The 27,571-nt window shown below is 37.1% G+C and overlaps 1 long non-coding RNA gene across 1 annotated transcript; it reads left to right on the forward strand.

The window, feature by feature from the left end:
• On the forward strand, positions 1-27,218 carry LOC119787641. Its single transcript, XR_005281344.1, has 3 exons — positions 1-279; positions 13,348-13,472; positions 27,087-27,218. It is a non-coding gene; the product is annotated as an uncharacterized LOC119787641 (long non-coding RNA).
• Positions 27,219-27,571: the final 353 nt, after the last annotated feature.

The following is a 27,571-nucleotide window of genomic DNA, read 5'->3' on the forward strand; positions in this document are numbered from 1 at the left end:
TCCAGTCCTTTCAGGCGCTCAATCCCGGCCAGCTCTGGCATCACTGAAGACCTGACATCGCAGGGAACCGGACGTCCGCGCTGCTCTCCGCTCCCTGCAATTGAACGTCCAGGTTTTTAATATTAGAAAAACTTTTATCTCCCTGCAACGAGGCTGATGAAGCGCTCCTGACGGCGCACAACGAACGCGGCTTTCACCGCTGGAGGAGACTTTTTGCTGTCGAGACGAGGGGAATGCAGACGTCGAGACAACAACACCCACAAGTTATTTAAATAAATTGTAAGTGTCTAAATATGATATTTTATTTTTTTCTCTGATTGCTTTTGTTCGCAAAAGTATTGATTTGTTACCGACTTCGTTTTCAACTGATTGCCTTGTTCCACTTTTGCGCGCAAAGGCTTCTCTTTTTATTCCTCATTCAAACAGAAAAAAAAAAACGCGCACGTGTGAATATGTCATAACACATTTTGACTTGGTTAATGTTTCACTAACATGATGTTTTTATTCATTTATTTCTTGTTCCTGTCTCTGTTTTTGGAACTCTTTGTGAGTGTCTCTGTGAATGTCCTCATTGTGAATGTGTGGCTGTCTCCGCGCAGCGCCATAGAATGAAATATAGATAAAAAGCACACAGTAAACCCGTTGACCCCAGTCAGGCATAGAGGCAGGCTGTGCAACCGGGCCACACGGCTCAATGAGGACAATTAGAGGGGCCAACAGGAGAATTAGATGGAGGCGCACTGAAACAGGTCTGTACTTCACTTCCAACCGCCTAACAAAGATTAAGATGGATTGTCATTTTTATATCAAAATTAAAAGCAAAAGTTTATTTCTTACCCTCATTTATGTAATGAAATTTCATAAGTATCAAATTTAATTGGATTGGATTTCATCTTAAAAGGGTCATGCCACTCAGTGAACCTTTTTATTGATTGGAAATTAGAGGGTTCTAGGGGTCAATGGAGGGAAGAGGGACTACAAAATGTATGTCCATTCTGGAGTCAAGGCAAAAAATAGATGCCCTTATTTTTTTTATTTTATTTTTTTCTGTACCTACCACACAATCAGAGGGAAAGACTCGGGGATCGGGGCCATTTGATGTTTTGAAAGGCTTCAGATGGCTTTAATTAGGACCTATAAAATCTGTCTGCTCCGTTCTCTCAGGCAGCGGTCTGGAGAAGCACGAAAGGGAGGGGAACAAGCAAGAGGAGGGAAGGAGAAAAAAGAAAGAAAGAAAAGCAAACCCGACACAGAAAGTCACTTCAGCAGAGGATCGTCTAATCAAATTTTTATAACCCTCCTCTTTCTCTTCTTGTCGCTCCCTCCCTTGACTCCCACCCTCTGCTTCTTGATGCTTGTGGTATGTAGGCAGTGCTTCTTATTTCCCTCTTTGTCTGGCTGCTGTGTTATCTGTTCTCACCCACCCCATCCTCCCTCTAACCCTAACTATTGCCTACAGTGCGCCGACCCTAGACACCTGAAGGCTAGACATAATGATCAAGTGAAGTTTCAGTCTGTCTGTAGTACAGCCAGTTGTTTTAGGTTTTCATCTTCTCCGCCTTCCTTTTTCTTCTTCTTCCTCACTCCTGTTCTCCTGTTGGCCTGGCTTGCCCTGCCCGTCCCTCGCTCCACAATCCCAAATCAAGACACGCTATGTTGTTTGTGAGTGTTTTGTCTTCGCATGCACAAGGGTTGTGGTTTCAGTGCTACTGCTGCTGTCGCCGTGCAGCCTGTATGGATCTTGGATGAAAGTGGGTGACTCACAGAGTTGTAACAGACACACACACAAACACACACTCATGAGGAAACATCAAAGAATTCTTCTGTCTTCTATTGTGTTTTTGTCTGAGGCAGGATCTACTTGTGTTCTTCAGGCAAGACACTTTACCCTGTGGTTCTCTTTACATTATTTGTCCGATATCATATTTTTTGCAATTATGTGTTCACAGCGACCACGTCATAGTTTGATCTATTATTTTTTTTTTTTTGTCATTAAGTTCTTATTTTTGCCTTTTTAAAATGTGAATGGGGAATATGGGTGATAAAACACAGGAATGTCTTTATTCATAAAGTGACGTTAAGTGTGATTTAAGTCTAAGTTCAGTACTCTTATCTGTAGAACAAAGACTGATTGATGGTGCAGAGAAGCCGTTACAATGGCCTGCCCCGAGCAGAGTTCTGTGGAATAGTCATGGAAAAGATAACATTACTTTTCATCTCAAAAACACATGTAGAGGTGGTTGGGAAAAATAAAAGTCTATAAATAAATACTTTTTTGGTTTGAATAAAGGCAAAAGATAATTTAAATTCATCATATTGGCTAATGGTGAAATCTAAACATGTAAGATAAAAGAAAAGTCCAACTTTCTGCTTATTAAGGCTAAAAAGATTAGAACAGACCTCATGGATGTTCAGTGTTTGAAGGGGTTTTGTCATAAATCAGCAAATACCCTATATATACCCTATATATATTACATATTATTATTATATAATATATATTATTTTTAGTATTATTATTCCTGAAGCACAGTTTCATCTTTCAACTGAGTGATTAATCTCTTGAACAGATACTGTTTTGTATGGCTTTGAGGCTCGGACACCATAAGTAAGATCGAATTGAACAAATATGAATAAGACATCACTCCTTGGTATCCCAATGTTCTGTTGTTGAGAAATGAAAGGTTGAAACAGTTTCCACTTGAATAAACCATTGAAGTATAAATGTATTTAACGTGTGATTGGGGTTGACCAGTTGGCTAACTAAGCCTATCATACACCTACCTTATTATGTGTCTCCAATTTTTACATTTTTTCCTTCTAAATAAACACAGAAACTTGTCAACCTTAAATATGATGTAAAAGGGGTTTAGTGGGAGCTGTCTTTTAGTTTTTAATTAAGGTCTTTTAGCTGCTTAAATCTAAAAATATTGTTGGCTTAACTCCATATTAAACTAGTTTTCTTCACAGAAAATGGCTGGTTGGGATGTTAGACGTGATTTTGGTTAGATTTATTAAGGTTTAAAAACATCAGTATAAAAAATATTTAAATAATAACGTTTTTTAGTATTAGTAGAATACTCCCTTTCATGAAAAAACAACTTTTTGTCTCTATGAAGCTCTTACAGTGGTATGTTTTGTATTTTAAAAAATGTCCATATGAAGACCTCAGTTGATGTCTTTGTGCTTAAAACACAATTATTTTTCATATAAAGGGATTAATATAGTGTTTGTATTGAATCCAGTTGATATGAGCTTGACTTTGTGTCTTTGATTAAGCCAGATTTGGAAAAACCTGACTCACAAAAACATTTGCTACATTAAAGTTAACATTACATTAGATTTAAGACGACTGGGCCTGAAATAGACATTAAAAAGATGTCCGTTGATATGGCATCATTGAGCTGATAGATAAGGTCTTGTGACATTTGAAATCCAAATACATGAAATACAAAAATATGTAAATTTTAAGATCAATGTTGGTGGACATGAACTGATTCAGATTTAGATGGCTCTTTGTTTTACCCTCTCTGTTGATTGTGCATTACGTCATTCCAATTCTGACAGGTTAGCTAGACATTTAGCTAGTTTGCCTCGTAGTAAACCGACTGTCAGGGTCTTTGTTCGACAGGGAGATATTTTTAGCAGGCTACCAGTTGTTTTTCTTGTTTCTCCCTTTTGATAAACTTGTTTGTTGGAGGATTATCCTCAAACAGCTGGAAGAGGGTGTGTGTGGGGGGGGGGGGGGGGGCGGGTGGGGGCGGTGGGCTCAACAACAATTTAATCTTCTCAAATGGGATGTTTTGAAGAACGAGGGTCTGTAAAATCCGTCACCAAGCTCCATTCGCAATCCTCACTCCTGTTTTGGATTTGTTTTTTGAAATTTTGCATCACTGCATTAGGAGGCATAGGGCATGTCTCTTGCTACCAGCCTTTGAACGGGGAGTAATTAAAGGCTCAATTGGTGCAACCAGCTGTTCTCCCTTCTAGACTCTGAGGCTCTCTACCTGGAGATGAATAGGAGGCACCTCTAGATATTATACACACTTTGTTTAAAAAAAAAGAAAAGAAAAACAACAAAAATGAACAAAACAAATAAGACAGGACCTTTGTTCTGTTTTAAACATCAACACATTTCATTTATGATTAAATTCTTCGTAGGGTTGTAATATTGCTTAGCTTCCTATTACAACATCCATTGTATTAACGTTGAAAAATTAGACACGATTAGAATTTTAGTAACCATATTTAGACGTGAAGGAGTGAAGTCATGGTCAGGAATGTAAATGTTGGAGTCTTTAAATTTACAATCATGTCCTTTCCTGAGAAAAGTCCCCTGCCGTGAAGAGGTTAATTATTTTTGAATCTCCATCCAAGGGGAGAAAATAGAGGAACAGGAGGGATAATTGAGCTGCTGATAGTTGAGTGGGTTATGGATTACTGTGCCTTTTTCCAAAGGAGAATAGGAAAGGAAGTGACCAGGAGAGGAAGGAGAGAAGGGGGAAAAGGAAGGAAGGGGGCGTGAAAGACTTTCTTGTGAGATGCAGCCCCGGGGGCCGTCTGGCCTCCTTAGGAAGAGGGAGAACTCCGATCCTGTTTAGCCCACGAGGTGACTCTTGGCCCCTCTGCTTGCTCCTCCCTGCTCCAGGTGCAAGCCCTCACTCCTGGCAGCTCACACACACACTGCAAGCCAATTCCTCACACACACTCCATAAAGAGGGGGAAATGCAACATAAAATCGCAGCTCCCTTTCACATTTTCACCCCCTGCTATTTTGGTATGCTTCTCTATTGTCTGGGGTTAAAGATCCAAACCTGCTTGTGGGGATTGGGTAACTGCTGTCATATATTTTTTCCTCCAACCCATAAGATAGATAACTATCTTTGAAACGGGAGTAAATGGGATTTGTATATGGTGTAATAATCACAGAAGTGTTAATCAGAAGGATGCCACGTATAATTACTATAGTGTTTGATATCGCCACAGAAAACTACCTCCGGCCATTAGCAGAAGTTCCCTGATGTTATTAATGGGCCTTAATAAAATTCAAGAAAGCCTAGATTGAATAAGCCTTTTGCATGGCCCACTGGTTAAAGCACTGTAAGGTTAATGAACCAATTTACATACTTTCTGCTGCCATCTGGGTGGAGTGACGAGGCAGATGCTTCCCTATGCTGCACTGCTGCACAGTCTTGTTCAACATAGAGGAATGTGTCAAGTCCTCAGAGGTCAATGAGCACATTTAATGTTTGGCTTCTGGTGAGAAACATCCCGGAGTGAGCTTAACATCAATGTCTCTAGTTTAAAAGAACTAACCAGGCAGCTTTTTTAGGCTCCTTTCCGTTTAACCCTTTTGCGAGTGTATAAAATGAAAATGATTTCTGAGTACAGATGTAAACAAATAATTAACTTACCATTTATGTTGTTTTATGGTTTATTATATCAAAACATTTTGTAATGTTACCCCCATCCACTAGCCGTTCATAAGCGGAGCTTCAGTGGTGTTTGCAAGTAAAGTAATGTTGCAGCAGAGGTGTGCTGGAGCAGAAACATAATTAGATCCAGAGCCTGGTCTGGAAATATTTGTAATATTTAATGGTGACAAGTATGCAGAATGCACTTTGTGCAGTTCTTTTTGTAAATATAAACATTTAAAAAGTCCTCAGCTTATCACCTAAATAGCACCTATTTAGCCATACTGCATGGTGGAGCAACACTGACTTCTCTGTTGTGCTTTAAAGGCAAAGATTTGATCTTAAAAGGTCAACAGCAGTATGCAAAATATTTGTAACATAATAGAAAAACACATATAGGCATATTATGTTAATGCACTACAGAGAACCAAGTTCACCGTTCATCTGAGAGAAACTAGAACCAGCTGTCTAAAAGCGCTGCTAACAGTGCAAAGTTTCCCGAAGAACTGATTACTGGAAATCACAAAAAACAGGAAGCTTAATTACAGCTGCTGTCCACTTCATAAATACCAAGTGGAAAATAGTTTGACAGCATGTCAGATCAACATTGTCCGTCTTAAAATGATAGTTTTTACATCTCTGTACATTGGAAATCATACTATGTTGAATATTTTATTAATCTGTTTTTATCCAGTACTTTAATAGGTTCCTGTTTTGTTTGATATTATACATTGTTTTATATATATCTTATAAGTTAGATAATGCGCTATATTTTTTCTGTCAGTATTTAGTACAACTGTCATAAAATGATATTAAAAAATAATTATTTACCTATTAAAGAATATTGCAAAAAAAAATATTTAGTCCTCTATAATATGGAAAGATTGTCTTGATAATGAGAAACGTCAGCTTTTTAAGGAAATCTCAGCTCATCAATTAATTGTAGGTTAATCGATAATATCGATCAACCTTAGATGAATTCATTAAGCGATAACTTGCATCCCAAGTTTAAAGCAGAAACAGACTCCAAAATGTGGCTTGTATTATTCTCAATTTTCCTGAAAATATCACAAATGTTGTGACGGGATTAGGGTCCATCCATTCGTCTGCCATTTCTGTCTGGATGATCATGTTACAAATGGAGTTTTGAAAGCAGAGGAACTAAATAAGGGTCTGTCCGCAATCAATGCATTGGTGTGAAAGCAGAGGGAAATATTTTTAAAGAGAAAAAAGGCTATAGTTGGCATGGCTATGGTATTGCCCCATTTGGTGGTATCAGATAAGGAGCTTTGAAATAAAGGATGTTTAGCTCTGGGGCAGCTTGAATTTGTGGATATCCCTTTCGCTGGCACCCACTGCAGACTGATTTAATCAGTAAATGGGAAAAATTTAACTAAAATGAAATTTAGGACTTTTTTTGTTTTTGTTTCCATACATGTGAAAAAGCAAGCAAATGTTTGGATGAGTAAAACACAAAATGATCAATTATCCCAGCATATTATGTGGAGCAATCTTTCCTTTTTTGTGTGTTGCCCTCTAAGGATGGTGGCTTTCACCTTCTCTGTCACTTCACACGATTGAAATAAAATAAAATCGCTAAGGTTTTGCGCTGACAGTGTGTTCAAGCCAGTGCGAGTGTTTGTCTCAGATTAGCTCTTTGTGCCACAAGAGAGGGAAAAGCAAAGTCAGGCAGTGGGGGTGGAGAGTGGGGACAATACAGCCCCAATCCTAGTTGAAAGAAATCATTTGCACAATTTTCTGAAAGCAGTATTTGTCCGGTTGGATGGTTCTATCAAAGCCCGACAGCTACAGTGAAGCATGATTTTTAAAATGACATGGTGAGCTACAAAGCTGGCAATATGTCAGGTTCTAGTCATTTTTTAGCTCAACACTCTCCAGGTGAATGTAAGGCAATATGTTGTCAAGTTTCAAAGAGGACTAATTTCAACCGATGACTGTGACACCAGTACTACCACAATTTATTTGTATAGGCTTAACTTGTGTAGCACTTGCCGGGTGGAGATTAAAAGACATCCAAGCGAAATTTAACATCTTTCAGTTGATCTCTGGGAAACTCAAATGAGACATTTTGAGTTTCTTATTCTGAAAGGATTATGAGCCATCTTTTACAACTTTATATCCACTCCCCGCTCCTTAAAATTGCATTGCCTTTAAACTCATCACTACCAAGATGTAAGCTTGCATTAGACGAGTAAGAGACAAGATATAGTTAGTCTGATTTCATAGATTGCAGTCAGTGGCTCTCTCGCAGTTCAGATAAAATAAGGCGATTTGCCTCAATACATATCTGTTGTTATCTTAAGTTTCAAAACCCCCTACAGTTTTTCATGTTGACTCACTTCTTTCCAAGCCATTTGTGCTTGAAAACTTCCTAAGGATGAACAGCATATTTTCTGTTTTATCGTCAATGAGGGACCATTGGGCATAATGAAGTTCTGTTTCCCAGCATGAGTTTGGAAGGCTTATGATTACAAATGCTTCTCTCATTGTCTCCCATCATCTCTTCCCTAATTGAAGACAATATAATGAGACAATGGGGTCTCGCTCATCATTCTGCATCAGCGGCATTCTCCGCGGAACGTGCCAGTCAGTTAAAGAGGGGGTGGTGATAGTGGGCGGAGCGTGTGAGTGTATGGATACTTGGAGAAGCCTGAGCTTGTTTGATTTGGACCAAGAATATGGACAATTAGACTACATCTCCCAGGGGGGCTGTTCATTTCTGGTCAGCTTCTCTACTTCATGGCCGCCTGCCCTTGTAAACACTCCTGGATGTGTCTGGGACATGCCTTTGGGAGGGAGGGGGGTGCTTGTTGGCGGTAAGGTCTGCCTCTGGAGGGGTTGTCTCAGATGATTAGGACAGTTGAGAGAAGAGAGTCCCTCTGTGCCTGGCCCCCTTCACCTCCCTAATATGTTCTGAATAAGTCCACCTCCTCCCCATGTTTGTTGTGGGGTTTTGATAGGAGGTGGAGGGGGGATTATGTCTGGCTATGGTTTAGGAGTGTTTGTCATCTGCCCTCTTGAGTCCTACATTGGTCCCCTTTGTCTGAATGTCAGGCCAACAATGTCAAAACACACAATGTGCCTATCTAATCAGGGCACCTTGGCTTAAGAACCAACAACAGGATTTTTTTTTTGTATACACACAGAAATCGCTATTCAAGAAATATTGCTTGTTTACATGTAGAAATGATAAAAATATTATTTTTGTAAACTATTTCTATTTATTAGTTTAAAGGCAAGAGTGGAATCACATTTGTCATTTCTATATTGTGGTTCATTAGTAAAATCCATGAGAAATACACAAGAAATGTATTCTCAGAATATTGTTACCATATGAATTTTCCAAAGAGTAAACAAAGGCTTTTGATATGAGTCACTAAAAATCAACAAATTCTATGTAATGTTGCAGCGATGCTCGGCTCTTATAAAAGAGAAAATCCATCACAGAGGCAGAAGAGGTTCTCATCAATAAACCAAAATGATTTGCTGTCACATATTTACAGCTAATGCATTATTGCCAGTCGGGGATCCATCAAGCTACTTAATAGTTTCTTGAATAAATCAAACAAATGCATTTCTGAGCCTAAATTTGTTTTGAACCTGACAAAAATGATTGAAAAAAATGAACCAAGGTCTTCTAACTAATTTTAATCTATCTTGTATAAAAACACAAATATATCAAGAAATACAAGAGCAGATGAAACTTTTATCACTAATCAAGGTTTACTTAATATTGCAGAAAACTAGATAATGCTCTATTTCTTTTACTTTAATTCAACTGCTATTAGTAAGTTTACGTCAGTTAATATTACTTTTTTAGGTGGTCACACAGGTCATTTGCACAGCAGTCTCAGAAGAGTCTCTATGGTTCTACACAGAGCAACTCTGTATGAAATTTGAAAGAAAGATTCATTCATCACTGCACAATGGGTAACAAAGAGGGCACTGAGTTCTGGCCAAGTATCACAAGTTACACTGAATGCACACAAAACGGTCTAGCAGTACATGCATGAGGCAAAAAACCTCAATGACTGATAACCGTTCTGCAAGATTTAGCTTCTGTGGAAGAAAATGGCCTCAGTGGCTTTGAATTCAAATCATTTAGAGCTCCAGGAAATTACACACATTCCTCTTGCCCAGTTACCAGAATATACTTTAATGCAAATCAAACTTTCATGGAACATATTCAGTAAATTATTTATATGTTGGTGTTACATTGTTTTGTCTTTTATTTTCTTAAGAATACTAAAGACCAAATGCAGTAGGGTGTGTCATGAAGATGAAAGTATGGTTTATTATTGGATAACTTGTGTTTCCATTATACAATGTAATGTAAATTATGGTATTTTCTTTGAAAACAGCTTGTGTTCTGTGATTTTTTTTTTTTTTTTTAACGATTGATAAACAGATACACTACATTGGCATTTCCTGTTTAGGAGATTCTTGCAGTATCATATCAGTGACTAAATATACCTTTATTGTGGTATTTTATATTAAAGTGTAAAACAGAAACAAGTCTTTACATGACTGTAGTTGCTTTAATAAGAATGGTGGATGACTACCCGCAATTGTGTTTCCAAAAAGCCAAACCAATCTTTATGATAAGCTGGAGGAAAATATAGGAGTCTTAACTGTGTCAGCTGACTGGCAGTGCGCAGCATGAGGAGGGAGAAGGGTCGCACTGAATTACGTGAAAACGGTCCTCTAACCCTCCCTGATCTACATTCTTTCATTTCTCTTCATCCCAAAATCTGTTTTCCCAGTACAGCTTTTTTAATTAAAATATTTTTTTGTTTGAGCTCACAAAAACACATGATTGAAAGCATTAATCTATCAGCTTGCATCAGTAAAACGCTTCCTAATTAGTTGCTTTAATGAAGGTAAAGACGAAACTTGCAGTACAGGTTTATTATTTATGATGTTTGTTGGACTACAAACGTTTTACAATAGATGAAATAATAATTGGAAGTTACTCCACTTCTGTATTTGTTCTCACACATTACTATGAATATAACTGGGATTCTGTTGTTGCAACAGTTCTAAAGGAACCAAAAAATGTCAAAACCTAAATTATGAGGGTTTTTTTTTTCCTTTGGTCTCACATGAAAGGGGAAGTTTATTTTAAGATTCGATGTAATTTTCAGATGGTCTGACTGTACAGTGAGGTATAATAGACTTATGTATACAAAAGTTTTCTCAGTATACCCTTAAGGCACTTTCTCTTTTTAGCTAAGGTTTAAAAAAAGGATTTGGGATAAACACACCAGGAGTTTTGTGTGTATTTCTAAGTGTTTCTAAGAACTCACAATTACTGTTATGTGTGTGTGTCTGTGCTTGAAATCACAGATAAAACTAAAATGAAAGAAGTTGATTCCTCTTTTCAAGGCATGTGCCATATTAAAAAAGATGAACAATAGTTAAAGCCTCCTAATTGCTGTGATTCTGATGTTGCGTTCATTGAAATTTTTATTCAAAACTGAAGCGACTTCAGAAAGTTTGACAATAGGAGATAAACAGAAAAAATACCCTTAACATAAGCGTAAAATCCTAGCTTTTTTTTTTTTTTTTTTTTTTGAAGAATTCAGGGCTTCAGGACATTTTGGTTAATACAGTAGCAAAACACAAATGAATTCAAAACATCAAATAAACAAAGATGTTTTCATCTTCTGGAGGTACAAGAAGGCAAATGCAATACAGATGATCTGAGTGGGCAGGAAGCCTTGAAGGTTCGCATCATGTCTGCCACATTCTACCCTGGGGCATTGGCGTCTATGTGTTTGCACAAACACACATGGTTGGAAATACGAGCCACCATTCTCCGTCACGGCGCAGCAGGAGTCTGTCTTCATCTGTCCTATTGATTAATGAAGCAGGCGCAGTGGGTGTCACATGCAGGCAGGAGTCTAGATCAAGGCGCAGAGCTGCATCACTGTAGTCGTGCCACACAAACACAGAAATTGTCACAATCTTTCACTGTCTGTGGTATATCCCTCACACACACAGAGCCACGTTGAAACTGAGGGATGTGGCCCCACGTTCTTTGAGGCTCACATATATATAGATATAGATATAATATATATTCTATCCTCAAGCTCAGAGTGTAATAACATGGCTTGACACACCTCCCATAAAGCTAGGAATGTGTTTACCATAAATCCAATGTTTGTAGATTTGTTCGGGTTAATGATCCAATATCCTCTAACTTGACGCAGTGTTTATGTGTTTTTGCTAAAAAGGTACTGCTCTACCTTTCTGTCTCCCTCACCACCAAATGAGACATTCCCCAGACACCACTATAAGAGCAGTATTTATGCTATTAGGGGCCTTGGTTTGCAGGACCCGCAGTGGTACCAGAATGAATCTGCTAAAATTATGTCCTGACTAACCTCGGTGGGTTTGGTTCTGGTATTTTCTTTGCATAAATGAGAAATTATACATCATATACTTGTAGCTATTTTTAAGAATTCCCTATTGGAAAACTGCAAAAAAATCTTTTTTTAACCATAAAACCCAATAAACAGAGCTGGTTTTCAAAGAGAATATTTTTTTTTCCTTGTGTTTTCCAACTTTGCTTTAGAGTTTAAAAATAGGCTCTCTGTTCAAACCAGCTATTCCCCCTTTGGAAATCACTTTTTGTAATGGTAAGCATGGCGTCAAAGGGTTCACTTAGGGTGCGGCCACTTGAAACCCACCTTATTTTTTTTCCCCCCTTCAAGCGCTTTTTAAGCTGCACTCATCTCAGTCTGAATAGATAGCAGAGAAGTAGAAAAAAGAAATACTGACAGAAATTGACTGCCGACCCCCGCACCCACCTAACCAACCCACACACCCCTACCCACCCCCTCCCCCCTGACCTTCCTCCACCTATATTTTTCCTGCTGCATTCCCTCCCTTCCTCTCCTCTGGCGTTCCTGTCGAGGCATGCCTCCGTCCCCGCCAACCAGCATCTCTCAGGGCAGGATGAGGGGGCAAGGAGAGAGAGGAGGGGAGGAGGACAGACAAAGGAGCACTGTTGCTGCCTTGTTGAAGGGTCGACACCAGACTGGAGGGGTGCGGTTAGAGGGGTGCAGGCAAGGAGAGAGTGTGACCGAGGAGGGTTTATCATTAAGAAAAAGAGATTTGAATGAATGGAAGGATAGCAGGGGTGTATACACACTGCTCCCAGTTACAGGGAAGACAAGCAGTGCCACTCATTTTTCTGCACTTGCAGCTGGTACTCTATTTTTTTCTTTTTTAGCAGCGCTTGCACTTGGAACGAGTGTGTGCGAGGGACTGATAGAGGAGGGACATTGTTTTCTGGCTATTGTGCATTATTTGCTTAACCCTCGTGCTTTATCTGTGCAGCTGTACGCTACAAATGAGATGACGAAAAGGGGGGTTTCTGTGCTCAATGGCGGCTGTCACAGCTGTTAGCAATTTCATCAGCGCACTGTAAGCCCACCCCGCACGCACGCACGCTCGCAAAACAAACCGTGTCAATTATTTCGAAGCAGTTACAGCCATGAGAAAATTGCCCAAACTGCACATGTCAACACAGTTTAAGTGAAGAAAAGAAAGATGAAACTGACAGAGTAACAAGTCAAAACAGTTCGGCAAATTATAAATGACACTTTATGTAGTCATACGATGCCTAAGTATTTATGTTTCATTATATGACCACTCTTTACAGTAGACCACCAGTAAAGGTTTGCGAGCAGGAATGTTTGCTCTTTTTCTCTTTTGTAGTTCAATAAAAAAAGAATTTCCATCGCAATTATTTCTACCTAGAACTTCTTTTATGCAGGACAAATGAACTGGACACCAAGGGCTTAGAATTAAGCCCAACTTTTTATAATCTAGGTTGCTTCTTGACCTTAGTTCTTTAGAACTGTGTCTTAATTATTGGTTTTCTCCTTTTGGTCCTTTTATCTGACAGATCATGAAACGAACTGACAGGAGGAAGAGACTGAATATAATTCACAGTGTTGGTTTTCACCAAAGAGGAGAGAAAGGGAAGCAGACCCCAACTAAAGTGGCGAGCTGTGAAAAGCAGACTATCAGGTGAGTTTGTGGCCTGTTTCACAGCATTTCTCTGCTGTCTTCTCCACCTGGGTCAGTTGTACAGCTGGGGCAGGTTTGTTTTTTTGTATGTGTGTATGTTTTCTTCCTACCTTAACTGAGCATGTCTTGGTTTGTGTGTCTCTATTGCATGTTGAGCCACAATCAACAGGTAAATAAATTATTTTCTGTTTATAGTCATTGTCTTCCCTTTATCTTTGCACCTTGTTTAGCTATTTTTCCTCCCAAAAAACGCAAGTCTTTATAATTTGTTTCCATTTGTTTTTACTGTTACAACTTTCACCTAGCAATTTCTTTTTCAATAATACATTCCTGCAAAAAAAAAAGTAAGATCGAGAAAACCTTAAAGGGTAGCGTTCAACACGCACATAAGTGGTTATTTCCTAAAAACTGAGAAATGATGTCCTATTATAATAAAGGAGCCTTTTTTTTTAACAGCTACTACTGAATAATCACGATTTTTGCTTAAACAGCTTTTTTTCCTCAAAAGATAGGGCTGCACAGTTTAGAGAAAGATCTTATTGCAAAAATGCCATCAAATATTGCTACTCTATCAGACGATATCTGCTGTATTTAACTTAGGGCTACTTTTCCATCATTAACATTCACCCTAGTTTCCATGGAAGCTTTAGCATCTCAACCGATTGAGCTTACATCAGGTGTGGCCATCATGGTGAACTCAATGTACCAAGATTCCAAATGCATTTGTTATCTTGACTGTAGTGCACTAGCAAATCGTTAAGTATCATGATTATTGGCGTTTAGAATATCACTTTCTACATCATGCAGAAACTCCAAGAAGCAAAGACTGAAGCTTCAGAACATATTGAGGTTTGTTTACCATTTGCATTATTTAAAATGTTTTCATAAATCCTTTTGTTGCCAGTGTAGAGCTACAAGATGCTATTAAAAGAAAAAAAGAGATAGTTTGGTTTTTATTCCTCTGCTTTAGTTTAGGGCATTGTTGACATAAACATGGACAGTTTTTCACAGTAATGATGTTCAGTCACTGGCTTTTTTTAAATAGGCATTTCAAAATGGATAATTCTAAAAGTCCGGTTTTGCGGAATACTCCAATGAACTGCACATCTGGAAATTTGTTTTAAAAGAAAGAAATCTTGAAGAGGCTAATAAGCACCAAGCTGTGACTTTTGCACGTTTCTCTGACTTTGTGCTGACTCTGTTGCTATTAAACTTCTAACAAAAGCAAAGGAGCTAAGACATGGGGAATTAGCCTCACAAGAATTACAACCATTTTCAGACTAATCTGGAGCCTGGCTTTATTTAATCGAGGATCAGAATGTTTCATCTTTGTTAACATCTGCGTTTCTATCTCCTACTGATGCACCATCAACATTACAACATTTTGAACCGAAAGCCAAAATGCTGTAGATTAAAAAATTATTCAAAAATAGTCAAAGTGAATATTTGCCAGTGGTTTTTTGATGCAACTTTTTTTATTTTTGATGTAGGGATGAACTAATCAACTAATTTAGTAATCGATTAATCGTTATTTGGAGTATAGATACTGTAAAATATGGTTTTAGCTGTCAGGGCAACCTACTTAGAGCTGTAATTTTATTAAAATTGTTAAAGAAAATATCTAAAAATTTTGCATTTAAGATAAAAAAAAATGCTTTTCCTCTGCCAATATGCTCTATGCAGAACCCCCCCAAGTTTTAGTTTTGTCTGATTCAATTTTGTAAAAAATCTATTTGAAGAGAACCTTTGGCCATATGATTAATAATTGATTAATCGAAAAAAATAATTGACAGATTAATCAATTTGCAAATTAATCGTTAGTTGCAGACCTATTCTGATATGATATTGCAACTTTAAGCGTTGACTGATTGACCCTTTAAAAATGTATATTACTTAAATACAGAACAATAGTCAATAACAATATGTGAACAACTGACTTATTATTATTAAACAATGGATTACATAATCTTTAATGAAGAATTGGAATATTGTTAATAGTTACGTCTTGAGCTAAATAACATTTTCAGCTTTTCAACCAAATTGAACCCAAGTGTTCCTCATATGTCGAAAAGGTTTGCTGGTTTGTTAGACGCAATTTTAACCCCATTTGTCATGTGGAAAAAATACAAAACGGGTCACTACTTTGAATAACTTACTTCAAGGCAGCGGTGAACACTTCACCCTCCTTCTCTTATAAATTGCATGTAAAGTTTTGAGCAGGGTTTATGTCGAGCAGGTAGAAGCGACCTTAGGAAAGCTGTGGAGGCGGCGACTGATTTACATATTCATATATACACATATTATAAATGATAGGAAGGTGTTGAAGTACATCTAAGCTGTTTTAAGTCATGAGGGGATTATTTTTGTCTGCAAAAACTGAAGATAAGGAATTTTGAGTAACAGAAATGTTTTTTTGAAGGTTTAATCAATGCCAGGAGATTAATTTTTAAATCCACAGTGACAGAAAAGTCAACGGAAATTGCAAAACCCTTCTATTTGAAGTGGCCTATGGCCATGGAAACTTAATTAAGCAGGCAAAAAAAAGTTCTCCTTTGAGGAAATTTCTTAATCACGGTTAAATTTTAGTAGCCATTATTCTAATAATGAAACCTGCTGCTTAAAAACTCCACCTGTGATCAGAGTATCCATTTCATATAGTAAGATTTTTTTTCTTTCAGCCTGCATCAGAGCATAAAGAGCCAAACAATGCTTGGATGTAGAGAAGGAGAATAAATCATTAGTTTGGAGAACAGCATAGCCACAAGGTGAAATACAGGAATGAAGCTGGCAGAGGAGCCACCTTATTGTCTTAACTGTGTTTGAGTGTTTCCCAATGTGAGTGCCGTCTCGGTGAGTAATCTTCTCACTCTCTGTGTGAAGCTTAAAGCAGCAGTAAATCATTTTCCTCCATGCAGGCATGGACAGAACGGTCACCAGGGTACACAGACGGGGGGGTTGTTAAAGAGGAGATCCAGCAAGAGGCAAAGACAATGTTGTTTTTCTCCATACTTGTCACCCTCCCTACTGATGAAAACACTCCTGCACCTCAACCCTCGCCCCCACAGGCTACAGCAGCAATGATGGGATTTTTCTTCAAAGATTTTAAGGGGTTTTATTTGTTAAAAATTCATCCATTATTCACCATTTTCCCCCTCAAGGTTTTTAATAAAGTATAGAAGCTAGTTATACCTTTCTTTATTATAGCGCTTATTTATTTTTAATTTGTGTAAAAGTATTTTTTTAAACTCTCTTGAAAATGATTTAGACATTTTATGCAGGCTCACTGTAGCCTACCAAACTTTACTACGACTTATATAAATTTTCAGCTTCAGGTATTACATCATCAACTTTCAATCTAAACTGAACTCGAGCTCATGTTCTGTAGAAGAAACAGCAAATTCAATTCCACGTCTGGTCTTGTTCATTTCAGCTTAACTCATTCAATATCAAACCTGTATAGTTACACTCGGCTGCCTCTTCTTGCTCTCCATGTCATCCTCTTAACTTCTACAGGGCGTCTAAATTCATTTTATTCTTATTTCAGCTCTGTCTTTATATTTATTTGTTGCCTCATGTCTTTTTAATAATTTAATCATATGCAACCAGCATTTATCACAATTTATGTTCTTTTATTGCATTCATTTATGTAAGGAAATGGAATTATAAAGTAGCATATCTTTTTTTTTTTTTTTTTTTTTTTTTTACTAGCCACAGACGTAAGAAACAACAACAAAAAAAGATACAGGAGATGATGAAATGGTTTGGCAGGGTTATAGGAAGTTGAGCGATGGTTGTGTCTGTTTGTATCATACAAGCAACACAAGACTTTTTTTTTTTATATATAAGTGGTTTAGAACTCCTTTGAGGAAGAAATGCCTTCTTTCATCATCCTTCTGATGGATGTATTGTGTATCAACCACCTGGGATTAGTGGAGACGTAAATTGCGCCATGATAAACAATCCCATTGTTTTAGGAAGTTGTCAAAGGATGCATGAGTTGTCCTGGGAAGAAAGGAAGGATAAAGGTGGAGGATGCAAGAAAATATTCAGACATGCTGCTGACTTTTCCTCTTTACCCTTTTTTTCTCTGAAGACATGATGCATTTCAACCGCAGACAGAAATCTGTCTATACTAGCTTTGACTCAAAAAGCAGATTTAATCTCTATTGTTGTTCATTTCGACAGAAAGAGACAAGGTTAAAAAGGTTCAAGCTGCAGTGTATAAAAAGCTTTTCCTTTTACAGATTTATATGTATGGGATGATTTTTGAGGGAAATTTTCTTTTACGAATAACTGCGAATGTAGCACAAAGTTTTCCAGTGGGTTTAGTCAAGAAGGCCAGTTAATGAGCATGAAAACCTAAAAGAGCAGAAGACTAGATAACATTTGTGTTTGCACAGAGGTTTTATTGTGTCTGAAGCCACTTCACTTTGAAACTGGAGATATCAGTAAAAGATTCTTAGAAAATGGAGCAGAAGTGGTTTTACAGACAGTAATTTACAGACTGGAGGATAAGCAACAGAGACAGAAAAATGCAATTCACTAAATTTTAAAGTTAGGTTTTGAGATGATTGAAAGACAGACTGGATAATGTGGAACTAGTAAACCCAGAAGTGTTAAGGGTATGTGCAGTAGAGTCTCTAACGTCTTTGAAAGATCATAAAAGCGATGCACTTCCTGGACCCTTTTCTAATTGTTGTGAAGAATGGGATGGGGGACTCTCAACACTATGTGGCAGCTAAATGAAGCCTCCAAGTCCCTGCTGCACAGCTTATTGGGGCGATTCATTATTTATCACCGTGTTGGCAAAACCGACAGGGAAAGACAGAGGAGAAACAAAGAAAGTTTACACTGAACATTTAGTTAAGAAACTAGATGAAGAATTGTTACAGTGTCAGAGGTAAAGGTTAGTGGAAAAACAACAAGAGGGTTCCCCAGAAGGTAAAAATCCAAACCATCCATCAATCTCCTACCACTTATCTGTCAGGGTCATGGCGTGGGGGTTGTCTCCAGTGAGGCAGGGTACACTCTGGACAGCTCACAGGACAACACACAGAAAACCATGTCTACAACAAATTCACACCTAAGGGCAATTTAGAGACTCCAATCATTTATTAGGGAGCAAGCCAGACTACCCAGAGAGAACCAACGGATACAAAGGGAAAACATAGCGACTCCATGCAGAACGATTCCAGGATGGGAATTCAACTCAACTCTTGCTTCAACTCTTGCATCTTTTTTCGCCCACAATCCAAATACGAAATTTCTAACAAAACAAAAGTTAGTGTGTAGTTTGAGCATAAACCTTTATTGACTCAGCAGGAAAATGACTAGACTTTCCCAAGGGGATGGTTTTAAGAATATGAGAAGTAAAGTTTTGCTCCTTTTCCACCGGCTCCTCTTGTCCTGGCTCTACTTCACCCACATAATTTTTCAAATGTTTCCATTACTGCTTGTTCGTTAGCTGTATTTGCCTTTTTTTACCCTGCTTAGAAGTAGAGACGATCAGAGATGAGTAGCACTGACATCTTTGGAAAAGAAAACATTGGTATGTCACAAATTGCTCGTCTGTAGAAACGAGCTGCACATCCAGCAAACAAGCAAGCACAGTGATGAACCTAGCCTTAAAAAAATAACTATATGTAGTACACACTTTAAACCTGTCCCTAAAAATCAACTAAACTGAATGAGTGCGTGTGCAATTTAAAGAATAAATATAGTTAAAATGAGTTTTGAGTAGTGACAGTTTCTGTTCATCAGGCTAAAAATGCTGCCAGTCCCGGTGGAACATGAAGCAGAAGGCTGCTATGTTAAAACAAATAAAGCAACACCAATAAAAGTTCAGTTTATCTTTAATGTTTAGGAATCTGAAGAAGCAAAATCTTTTAGAATGTTGTTGAGATATAAATCCCAAAGTTCCAGACAAGAATTTTGAAATGTTTTATAATCCGAGTTTATATTTTGTTCAGTTGCTGAAAACAATCTAAAGCTGCACCTTAAGCACACTCATGTTATTTCCTTCTTTCCATTCTGATAACTGTTGTTGGAGCATTGCAAATTTGTTCTGCAATATGTAAATTTCAGCTTCTTAATCTTCATCTTTTGTCTGCTACTTATGAGTTTTGCACGGTGGCTCTAACTTTTGCTTGTTTTGTTGATGAGCACACAGGGCTCTTGATTTTAACCAACCTAGTTGCAATATAGGAGACGTATAAGAGTTGCTTTTTTCTCCCAAGTTTTATCAGTGCGAGAACAAATGAAAGAGGAGTCAAAGGCAGCCCCCTAAGCTTTTCATAATGCGTCCCGAGAGGAGACAAAGGCCTGCATTCACTGCTGGGTGTCGATAAGACCTATCATTAGCCTGCCATAGGAGCTATTACCGACACACACGAACACATTTATACACACCCCAGTCGTGTTTTGCTCTCTTTAAGGGGAATTTTGATTGACTTCAATTCATGTCTCAATCATTTCTATGGCCTAACCCCGACCCTTACCCTTACCTATACCAACACATACCTAACCCACATGAGGACCAGCTGACTGGTCCCCACAATGTAACATATTCCTGGGAAATTGGCCTTACGCTGTCTCCACAAGGCATACACACCCACATCCACAGTGCAGGAGGTGCTTATTCTGGTGCTTTGCTCTCTTTTCCACAGACACACACACACACGTAAAATATCTGCTCAGCTTCAATCGCATAAAAGCAAAGGAGTGGACCGCCTGCTGCTTTCCCATTACAACCAAATTCTCTCTGCCTCATGTACAAGGACTGCCTGGCTATACAATGTCTATGCATACATTTTGGCTCCTTTATTTATGGCAGCAAACTCAACCACCAAGCGGTTATTAATAAGAAATTTGGTGTTATCAAAAAGAAGAGGAAAAGCATGTCTAATTTTTATATATTTATTTTATGCTTGCATAACCACTTTTCCTTACAGTACTTGAATTCACTCATTGTCATCTACATGGTAGCTATCAACTAAAGCATGGTAGTTAAAAAACATCCTGCAATCTACTTTTCCAGATACACAATTTTGAATCTCAAGAACAGCAAAATAACTAAGAGGTTAAATAACCAACATCCTTACAAATTAAGGCTGCAAATAATGATTATTTTGAAAATCGGTTAATCTGTCAATTATTTTTTCAATTAATTGATTGATAATTGGATAACCTAAGGTTCCTTTAAGAAGTTTTTTTTAGGAAAATTAAGCTAGTAACTTTTCCAGTGGAGGAGTTCTGGATAGAGCATGTTGACACAGGAAAAACATTTTTATCTTATATTTGACATTTTAATATATATTTGTTACAATTCACGTATAATTACTGCTCTTAGTCGGCTGCTCTGTCAGCTAAAGGCATTTAGAGTTTAAAGGCATTTAGAGTCTCTATACTACAGTTAACGATTAACCGATTACTAAATTAGTTGACGATTATTTCACTAGTCAATTAATCACGATTAATCCAAGTAATTGTTTCAGCCCTATTTCAAAACTTATCTAAGAACAATGGTTTCATTTTTTTAAGAGCTGGTTTAACTGTTAAGCGGTTCTTTAAATATACCATATTTCTAAACTTACAAATGAGATATAATAGATTCATAGTGTAAAACATCTTTATAAATGAGGAAATAAATAGTATTTGAAGAAGAGAATAACAGAATGAAACTCAGCAGTTTGGTACTTGTTTTATTTTTTTTCATCCTACAGAAAATGTCCGGGTGAAGTTATATAATGGCATATTACTATTTACATATTGTTGAGCATATTTCTTAACAATTTAACATCAAACACAATATATTCATTTACAGCCAAATCTAAAAATGCAGCATTTATTTTGAAATGCCAACAGCTTTGCTTTCTGATTTGTAATAGCGACATACGGTGTCTCATACAGATCTCAGATTTCCTCAAAGGTGGACCTTTGTATTTATTTTTAAAAGTCAGTGGGCCAAGTTGTGTAAAACGGTTTATTTTTTTTTAGAAAATACAACTTAAATTTTAACTATCAGACCAGAAATTTTGTTGATTACAATTTACCATTATTTGTTTTCTAAAAGATAATTGTATATGTATGTTTATTAAAATTACTGAGCATGTCTGGAGGTGGGGTTTGTTGGGGGTACATTTAGTTCATTTACCACAAAAAAAACAACGAAAAACACCTTAATGTACTATACCTATTTGCCATAGTTTGTCACACACTGTTTTAATCCTAAAACACACATTTTTTTTGCCAGTATTCCAGTCCATCTGTTATCCTTCAGGTTGTTAAGTGAATCTAGAAAGCATAATGTCCTGGCTGACCATACGATGCCAACCGAGCAGATAAAAGAAAAAGCAAATGGCGACAGCCGGCTTTCCTGATGATGGAACTCCTTATTTACAGTAATAATACCAATGCCTCGGAGTTAATGGGCTATTGACTTATTGATGATTGCATGCAACACATATTACGTTTACTTAACTAGACAGCAGGAAAATTAGATGGGGAGGAAGAGTTGTGTTTGCACGTCTTGTCAAGCTTTGGTTGGGTATGGGATGGTAGCAGAAAGACAGCACTGTTGTCTAGATTCTAAGTAGATGATGGACTGTAGCTTGTGTTCTCATTCCCTCTCATTATCTCGGCCCCCTGAGAACATATGAGGTTACTTACCTTCCTTTGCTCCCTGCCTAATGCCAAGAGTCAGATCAGGATCATTAGCTTCACTACTTGGAACAAATGGCTTTAGATAGCATCTCAGCCAAACTGCAACAAGAAAAGATTTAAGCTGCTTATTTTACATTTAAATTGTGTTTTTAAAAGTAGAAGTTTATCTTTATGATTATTTTTAGCATTGTTAGGTGTTAAACTGGCATTCATTTCAAATGAACTTTCACTGTATTTAAATTTTTTCAGCGTTGGATTCAACAATCAACAATTCTGCTAATCATCGCAGCTGTGTGCTTGAAGACGAAAAGCACAGAGGGGAGAAGTGGGCAGCAGATCAAAGCATGAGGAGGATTCTGTCTGGCAGACAGTGGCAGAGGTCCTGTCTGCTTAGACTCTCTCTCCTCTTGTGTCTTCTTGCACCTTTCTATGTCTGCGTACGTTCCCAACCAAAACAATTGCCCCCTTACATTCCCAACATGAAAATTAGAGATTGCAGACAGGAACAGGTCAGTCAAAACAGGCAGCAGTTGTTTTCCTAAAGTGGCTCATGCGTGGGACCACATTTGGAGGCTGCCATGTCTTTCCTTCTGTTAATGAAGTGCTAAGCACTGCACAGGTGTTCATTGCAGAGCTATCACCCCTTTGATTTAAATTTCTTATTTATTTTGCTGCAGCCTCCTAAAGTATTGGGCTTCCACGTCTTTAATACAATGTGTATTAAATGTAAAATGGGATAGCCTAGAAATTATATTAATGATAATACTGATAATGATAGTAATAGGCCAATGCTGCACTGTTTTCATCTAAAGTCAGAGTTTTTTCATAAAGCTTTATCGTGAGGCTTGTGGCCTATCAGTCGAGGGGTGGTTCGGATGTCTTTTTTTTAGGCTAAAAGTTACGCCCAGAAGATGGATATAATTAAGACTAGTGAGTTTCATCGGTATTTGGGGAACTTCTCTGGGTGGTCTCGCTCTACATGTCTGTGCTAGTTTTATTGTAAACAGGCACAACATGGTAAGAGCGCATACATACAAACCAACAAAGCAGATTAGCAACGCTGTGCGACATAAACCTGAAAAACAGTCTCGCCGTATGTTTCCTGCCGCATTACCGGCTTGATTGTTTGGACACGGTGCTGCAGAAATTATCAAAGCAGCGACAGACATTACTAGAAGGGAGCTTAAACATCACTGCTTTGCTTTACTGAGAAGAGCTGTGAATGTACAGCCCTTCTGCATTTCAATGTGTAGCTAACTTTAGCCTATATCCAAATCTGTATTTAGCCTCTGAATGGAAGCCATCTGTTTGAACTTCCCATAAAAACCATAAAGGCTTTTTCCCCCCCTGGTATTTAAAATTATTTATGTTCTTCTAGCAATCTCTTAGCCCTAAAAGGCTGCTACAAAATTGCCGGATTTTTCCATCATCAACATCTCACATATTGTACATTTTAAACCTGGGTGGCCCTCCAGAATAGGAAGTCTTCCTGTCTTTTGCTCCACTCGCTAATGTAAATTAGGCCGAATTTGATTTTAAGTTAAACAACACAAAAAATTCACACAGTAACTGAATGGCATAGCATGCTATGCAAATGTTAATTGTGGAGGAACATCATAACACAAATAATGAAGCATCTTAATAATGATATATGAAAAGCTGCGATGCATTGATTATTTTCTGGTAATTACATTTTGACAGATTTACTGGAATGCAGTTAGGACCTGCAGCAAGAGCTTTACCAGCAGCCCTGATTCATTCTTTTTTTTTTTTTTCCTCCCTACCAAAAATACTTCCTCTGTTCGATGAAATGCTCCTATCTCAATTAACAGCCTTTTCCCCCCGTTGTGTCTACTGGCCTCTATGAGTAAACATGGATTTTATGGTTGCATTTTATTTTCCAAACAAGTGGGTGGTCCCATTCTTTTAAATGTACTAAGGGGTTCACTTTTTTTAAGTGTGCTTGGGCTTTAATGGTGGTAGCACTTCCCTGTTCTCAGCAGGCATACAGACAGAAAGATTGGAACATTTGGAGAAAGAAGGAAAAAAGGAGATAGCGTGATGAGAAACGATGCTAGATAAATAAATCAGCAACATAGCACAAAACAGAGGTATAACTTAAAGATGAAACACTTTCCTCTAAGAGAAATAGGAAATAAAAGTGAATATGTATTTTTTAAAGGCATATTCGAAAAATCTAAAGCTTCTTTGATGTGCTATCACATGAAGTACATTTCATATATGTTATTTTTATATGTTGTTTACTTTAATTCTTAAACTAAAGCAAAAACGGCTATTAACCTTCTTGATTTAGTAGAGGTTTTCCAGATGTGTATTATGGAAACTAATACTGCTTCTATAAATGTCCAGCTGCTTAGCAGAAACTCTGCTTCTTGTTTAAGAGTAATTTAAAAATATGACCGTAATAAGACTTTTTTTTTCACACCTTAAATTATCTTATGTCCCCCAAAATATTTCCAGACTAAAGTATTTATTGTTATCTGGAGTAGAAGTAAGTACAATCAGTTTTCATTTCACATTTTTAATATGCAGAGGTGAGGTTTCATTGTGAAGTCTTTAAAAGGGCCACTTTCAGCTGTTTAAATTAAACTTTTTTTTTCAGAATTTTATTTACAAACTGCTCTTAAGCTATAACTTTACTCCCATTTATTTTGGCGTATTAGCCACTTTAGCACTTTAAAATAACATACCTCTGTAGTTTATGGCATGATATGAATGTTTTGGCTCTTGAGAGCCAGTTAAATTGCTGTTATGGGTCTGAAGGTTTGACATACAAGAGTTATTGGATGGAAGGCCGTTTGTAATAGTTGTTTAAAAATTTGTGTATTAATAAAGATTATTATTGTTAATAATTATCCAACAGATTATATTTGCAAAAAAAAAAAAAATTGGGGTATGCAACTATGCCTTGGGTAGGTATATTGGTATAGCGATATACAGGGTTACCAGATTTTGCCTGATCAGAGAGGAGATATTTTATTCTTATTTTTAACTTCTTGACAGAAGCCCTTAGTTGGCATAATAATCTGCCTTTATTGTATTAAGCAGCTTTCCTGTGCTATCCTCTGTCTCTATTTAAAATCAAAGGGAAGTACGAACAATTTCATGTGTCGTCAAGGTCAATCATTGTTCACCTCGAGAATGTAGATGAAAAAGCATGTATCTTTCAGCAACGGGCCATTTGAATATGTTTTTAGGCCTACAGTTATAGCATTTTCTTTTCTTTTTTTAAGTTTCACTGTGTTTTTTATAATAACCTAGTATAACAACCTAAAAGTGTATGACTTATTTAATACAGCTGTGGTCTCATCCTGTTGAAATGTTTTAAAGCTCACCCATTTGAATAATATATCCATCTATGCACATAACACAAGATTAGAATAAGAAAAGTTTAATTTTACACACTTAGTGATGTTTATATAAAGAAAAAAAAAAGAAATAGTTGATATTTACCTGTTGTGCTTAAACTTGCAAATTTCTACTACATATATTTATTAACCATCTCTTGTACATATCTAATTATGACCGCTTCCTCTGGTATGCCAAAGGGCAGACATGATACCAAACCAGAACAAAAAGGAAATGAAAAAGACTCAGAGGGACTACTTAAAACTACAAGCAGTGGCATTTTTGAAGAATTCATTAACGCGGCATAAATTAGCTTCAAAAAAACATTAATGAATGTGACTTCCACAGGATTTGTGATGTGCTTTGCTAACCACAAATGAGCCGTCAGTTTTTAGAGAGCACCATATTGTACCATAACAACTAAGGGCTAAATGACATTAAAATGAAAGAAAGCTGCAGCTGCTCATATAACAACAAAAAAAAAAAAAAACTAAATTTGAAAAATGCTGTGTTTATTTTGTCCAAAAGAAAAGGAAAAATATAAAAACATACATATAACAAAACTAGAAATTGGTTTTAGATTTTTTTTTTAAGAGAAAATTTTTCGGAACAATGTATCAATGAACTCTGTAAATGTTTTATATTCTGTATTTTTATATAACAGATGTTTGCACAATATTGTTTTTATCCTTCCTTCCAGGTATAGGTTGATCAAATGTATCTATTCTCAATATAAAGTATTGATACTCAGATGCTATATTCAGATACAATACTAATCAGGCATGTTATTGGTACCAAATGCTATTTTAATTTTGCACATTTATTCAACTAGCATCTGTAATTTGAAATCTGGAATCAAAAATAGTGCTGAGTTTCCCAATATTTTCCTGGATACTGATTTACTGAGTTTGAAAATTTACTGCTGTGACAACGCAGGTTGACTATAGACTTCATTTGGACTCATCCAGCTTTTTATCATCAGACACAGAGCTATAGTATACAATACATCACAACCAGTGCCCTCGTAAACCTGAAGTTCTTCAGTGGGAGTAGAACACAACATTAAAGCATTTTCTACAGTAGCTCTGTTGGCCACTACAATATACAGCTTCTGATGTGTGTTTTTAAATCAAAGTCTTTTATTTCAGAGATGCTGATTTAATATGATTCTAAGAGTGGAGCTCTTTTGTTGTTATATCAGAGGCTAATGTACACACCCAGCAGCTCATTTTCTACCCTGCAAAGGACCACCCAAGGTGTTGATAGGATCTGGTCCACTTCAAAGTGTTTTTTTTTTTGTTTTTTTTTACACAAATGAAAATATGCAAGTTCTTTAGTAAAACTGAAGCAGATATAGTTTGCACATTATATGTTGTTATATAATTAAAACCTAAACAAACATTAAATTACATTTTGCTGATTGAAATCCATTCCCTGTCTTTACTACGTTTTGTTTTTGTGCAAGAGTGTGTGTCTTTTCCTACTGATGCATTTGTATAACATTTTAATAACATGCTTTAACCAGACAACACCTTGAATTTACCCTGTACTGCTTTTTTTTTCTTCTGTTTGTTTTCTACCCAGGTCCAGACATGAAGAAGGCACGAAAGCATCCACACAAGCGAAGTGCAATGGCACCTAGAGGCTGTCTGCGGTCTACCACTATCAAGCTGCACACACACACATACACACACACACACACACACACACACACACACACACACACACACACACACACACACACACACACAGAGCCTTTTACAGTAAGGATCAAGAGACCACCGAGTCAGGATGATAATAAGATTTAAGAAAAAATATTCCTATTGTCCTTGTGCTTGCTTCTTTAACTTTAAGGATACGTTCTTATTTTTAAATGTGGAATTTATAGAAGAAAAGTAAGTAACAGCCATATATAGTAAAAAAACAAGCAAATTAGAACAGTGCAGTCTTTTTTTTAATCAAATTTCATTTTTTTTTCAATTCAGATATTTTGAGCAATACAGAATTTGACGTGTATATAACGTCTTAATGTTTTTATGCGTTAGAGAAGCCTACATCTATTTTCATCT

This window comes from Cyprinodon tularosa, unplaced genomic scaffold (assembly GCF_016077235.1).
Source record: "Cyprinodon tularosa strain WSP-4 unplaced genomic scaffold, ASM1607723v1 ctg30, whole genome shotgun sequence".
NCBI classification, from domain to species: domain Eukaryota; kingdom Metazoa; phylum Chordata; class Actinopteri; order Cyprinodontiformes; family Cyprinodontidae; genus Cyprinodon; species Cyprinodon tularosa.